The sequence below is a fragment of the Hipposideros armiger genome, unplaced genomic scaffold (genome assembly GCF_001890085.2).
Source record: "Hipposideros armiger isolate ML-2016 unplaced genomic scaffold, ASM189008v1 scaffold_9, whole genome shotgun sequence".
NCBI lineage: Eukaryota > Metazoa > Chordata > Mammalia > Chiroptera > Hipposideridae > Hipposideros > Hipposideros armiger.
This window is the reverse complement of record NW_017731359.1, coordinates 1,490,534-1,495,689: the sequence shown is the minus strand read 5'-3', so window position 1 is coordinate 1,495,689 and position 5,156 is coordinate 1,490,534.

Sequence of the window (5,156 nt, the reverse complement as noted above, 5' to 3'; positions counted from 1 at the left end):
ACAGAGCCTCTCCCGAGGATTCCACGATCCCCCAGAGAAGTGGCTATGCCCTCACACTGCAAGTGGAGAATCCCCTCCACTCTAGAGAATCGGGAAGGGAGAAAAATGAACCCAAATGTACAACAGACACAACTTCTGGAGGAATTCCCTCAGGCTCAGGGCTCTGACCTTACCCATTCACGTGTACTTTTCTAAAAATAGATCCCCAATTCTGGTAAATGGTTAGAGGAAAATAGCCTATTTTTAAAGCAGCGGTCCTAAATAGCAAAAGCATTTTGTTTAAGCAATGAGCCAAGTCGCTTCTAATGAGGTTGTGGCATTACTGGAAATAAGAGATATATTTAAATAAATAGTCCATACATTACCCCAATAAATCACTTGAAAAATATTCCCGACATACTAAATGTATTTTTTAGTGGCATGTGCCTGACCTTTCTGGAAGAAGAAAGATAATGCTAGAACATTTGGAGAATAAACATTTATCCAAATTAGTAGTCAAGACACTAGTAAAATTGTTTTACATTTTCTTAACACCTTTAATTCTACCCAGTACTTCAGAAACAGTTTATTTTCCCTGCCTTTAATAAAATAGAGTCTGTCTGTAACGTAGCAGGCATATGAGAGCAGAAACTTTTTTGATGACCCAATGAGAAATCCTATAATGGCCCTATTACTTCAAGGCCTCGGGCAGGATGGATATATGCATTTGCAACATTTCATAAAATGACTTGCAGTCCATAAAATGTTAGTTTTTCATAACTGTGTTTCTGAGTGTTTTAAAATCAGTGCCATATTCTTTTTTTCATAATATTCACAATGAAAATGTAAATAAGACCCATTTATTCATTCAACAAACACCTTCTGAGGACCTGCTCCCTGCCTTGGTACCCTGCTACCTGCCTGTCAAAGTCCTCACAGCCTAGGAAGTCTTATATAGCCCCCTATATGACATCTGCATCTGAACCTTTCTGTGTTATGTTTCAGCACCTGAAAAAAAAGAATAATAATAATTGCATTGTTCCCCAGAGAGCACTTCAGGTTGAGGTTTGCAGGGGAGAATTTCCCTACAGTCTTACTCATCTCCGATGCTTCTTCTCCCGACCCCACCCCTCTCACTCCCTCACGCTCTGCTTTTCGCCTTCTGTAGCCAAGCTCACTGTCTTCCCTTCCATTCCCTCCCTTTCCTTCCCTTTCCTCTCTCTCCCCTCTCCCTTTTACTATATAAAACTTCTAAAAACACATTCACACCATCTCTCCTCCCAGAAACTCCTCATCAACTGCAGCATAATTTCAGTCCTCTGTTCTACCTGCCCTGCACTCACTAAGGTCACCAGTGGCCTCCTGATGTCCAAAATAATGGTCTGATTTTTCTCATTTAACTCGAACTTCTGCAGCAGCTGACGCTATAGATCCCACCTGCATTTCTCTGCCTTCTCCCCTTTGAAGAGGTCCTTCTGCCGTTTTTTCATTCCATGGGTTTCTTCTCAGCCCTCTTTGCCAGCTCCCCTTTCTCTGCTCATTCCTCCAGGATCAGCACTTACACCCCAAACCGCATACCCTCTTCTCCTTCTCTTCTGACCATTGGGGGTCCTTCTTGTGTGCCACAAGTAATCACAGATCAGTGCCCTTGGACAAGCTGGTCCCTTTGCCTGGAATGCTGTCCCTGAACTTCTCATCTCACCCATTCCCCCTTTCTCCAGCTGCCCAAATCCCACTCACCTTCCAGGGACTGGCTTAAAGGGAAGGCAGGATGTAGTAACTGATGGCCTCTGGAGCCAGATGGTATGGGTTCCACATTCATGAACTGTGTGACCTTGACCAAAGCTACTTAACCTCTCTGTGCCTTAATTTTCTCAACTACAGAATGAAGATAATAATAGAATCTGCCTCCAAAGATTTTTATTAGAATTAATGAGTTAATATTTGTAAAGGCCCAGAGTGATGCCTGAAACATACCACGTGTGTTTGTTTAACGGGGGGGAAGTCAACTCTAAAAGTATTTTCCATATGCCTAAGATTCTAATCACCTCTTGTTAGCCCACTTACCACCATGTATTATGATTTTTAGGTAAGTGTCTCCCTGGAATACCCTGTGCTCCTTTGGTCAGGGACCCTGTCCCAGTCACTTCCGTGTTCCAGCCTGGCACAAGGCAGCTCTCGGCAAATGTCTGTTGAGTGGAGGGTCATAAAGGATGGGTCTTCCATGGGTGCCCAGTTTAATGGTAAAACAAAGAGCATGAGCCTAGAATTTTCTTGGGAGGTATTTTGGCAGAGGGTGAAGTTGGGGTATTATTAGGTCCCAGCACTTTCCATTCCCGCAATTTCTTCAGCCCAGTAAACTGATCAGGTGACAGGAGCTGTAACAGTGCCAAGCCCAATTAATCCAAACCAGAATGGCGTGCACTGTACCTTTCTGTATCACATCAGTTGAGTTTTATTTTCCATCCCTCATACCTGTTTCCTCTCTGTGTGTAGTTAATGAGCTTTACATTTAAAACATGAAAAGCCAATAAAACATGAAAATCACAAATCAACAGTGCTTTGTTCAAGAATATCCTATTTAATCAAGAAACTTTACCGAGCAATGCATTCAATTTAGCCACCAGGTGCCAGGTGGCCATAGGTACTGTAGGGGGAGAGGGAGGGAAAATGTAAGAGGAAAGCTGTGCTCCCTTCCCTTGGGGGCTCACCATACCAGATATGATTAGAATGCACTATCCCCATCCTGGGCAAGCATCTTTAGTAATCAGAGGTGTTCACATAACCTACTAACATCTCTGTACCTTTAATTAGCCCAATCGAGCATATAACTCGGTAAAATCTCTCACCTCTTTTGCTCCTTTCAACAAATTTCTGAACATTTCATTTTCTCATAAGCTTTCACTGCATAACAAGCAGTAATGAAATGACCAATATTAACCCATTGTTAGATTAAACAAAGTACATTATTGGCTGATAGCATTCAATATTCTTGGGGTTTGAAATGGGTCCTATCCTATGATGAAAACAGCATTTGCCTTAATGAGACCATTCTTGTACCTACAAAGGAGAAAAGACATTGTATTAAAACACTTCATGTTAACGACGGCATGTTCAGCACTTTCCGTTCACAGCCACATCTGTGGGTGAGGCAGGTTTCTCGATATTAAATGCTGCACTTGGGCCCGTATTCTTAGAGAGATGTCTGATTGGCTACTCCCCAAATATAACTTAAATTGGCTTAAAATAGAACAATCACATGCTAACCCGGTAGCATTAGCAACTCTATTAACAGCCAATTTCATATCCACACCAGAGGGAGTAAAAGGTAATTTGCTCATTATCAACACCCTCTGGCAGTGGAAGGAAATGACTGTTCATCAAAAAGTATTTTCCAACATAACAATAGCAGCGCCCATATGTAACCGCCTCATTTTCCCTTCCTTCCACCACTTGATCACTGGAGAACAGCTACAGGAAAAAGACTTTGAAATATAAATGGGTTTGATATAGGTAGTCTACTTGCCAGCACCCCCTTCCAGAATTAACCCTTCCTCCACGACCCCTCAGGGTTATGAATAAAATGTTGGGCAAATAGTCCAACAGGGTACAAGGTGGATCCCATAACAGCAGAAATGGTTTCGATCAAAAAGGCTTCCAGTCCATGTCCTGACCACTTGACTAGTACCTCAGACTACTTGAACCCACCCAGGTGAATGTGGACAGTTCTTGGAACCCATTGTAACCAGATCTAACCTCTAGACTCATCCAGTGATTGCAGAAAAGGAACCAATCAGAAAATGAACCATACAGTATTGTCCTGATGGGGCAATTTTCAATCTCACCCACCACCAGTCTTTGTTGAGTTAATGTTTATTCAAAAATGCAGTTCTTGTTGTCTGTTTGCTTTTAATCAGTGTTCACTTACTTCTGTATGATGTGTTTATGTATTTGGATATAATATTATACTGTTATAGTGACAAATTAAGAAACCGATTTCTTACCTACTGCCCTGCTCAGCTGGCTGTTTTTATTTGAGAATAGTCATCTCCCAATTCCTGTCTAGCTCTCTGGGCCTTCTCCTCTTCTTCCTACCTCTGTCTCCCACACATGAAGGCCAGGCTAATTTTCCAGAAGCAGTTCTTTAGATGTCACTCCCTCGCCCAGAAACCTTCAGTGACTCCCTACTGCCTCTCAATACATTCCAGACTCTGCCTCTTGGCTTCTAAAGCTTTTCACAACACCTCCTTTCCTACTCTTCTGGCTCTAGGTGGAAATTTTCATTTTTCCTTGATATCCTAGAATACAGCCCATCTTCTCTGTCAGAATCAAAGGCAAGATCAAATGCAGCCATCTCCATAAACTCTTTCTTGAGTATTCCAATGGCAAGTGATCCACTGCACCTCTGAACTACCATAACCTTTTGGGATAGCCTGCCGCTTCATACAGGATTATAGAGGGCCTTCCCCCCGGAACTTGAAAATGAGAGAAAGATTGTTCTGCGAGAGCTGAACCATACCTAGAGACTCCTTAGTGAAACAGAGTAACTCTCAGCTCTGTAAAACCTGACTGTACCAGAGTAGCCTATTTAAGGAAAGAGATTCTCAATCTTGTGATGCAGAGTTGTGGGGAGGAAACATGTTCACAGAGGGAATGATGTCTAGACTTCTAGCGATGTCTAGGAGAGAGGGATCCTTGGCCAACAGACTGGTAGTACCAGACCCTTGGGGAGCCCTTTCCTATCTGAGATAGTTAAGTGATGCTGTCCTAGCCAGTTGCCATTCAACATTTGGCTCTGTAAGTGTCCCTGTAAGTTCTGATTCTGTCACCCAAAAATTTCTTGATTTCTCATGTTGGCCTACCTATAGAGAAAGAGCGTGCTGGTCATATGGACTAAGAGTATCTCATCTCCCGTGATAGTGATTTCTCACTGTAAGTTAGCTAATTGGCTCTTCATTCTTTCCATAAATATTACTGAGAATTTACTCTGTCCAAAGTGTTTGTCTACTTACTTGAGATAAGATAGAGAACAAGAAAAATACAACCCCTTGATCTATGGAGTTTACAGTCTAGAACAGGGGTCGGCAAACTACGGCTCGCGAGCCACATGTGGCTCTTTGGGTACGTACATGTGGCTCTGAAGTAAAATTGAAAATGAAAATAAAACTATCATAGTT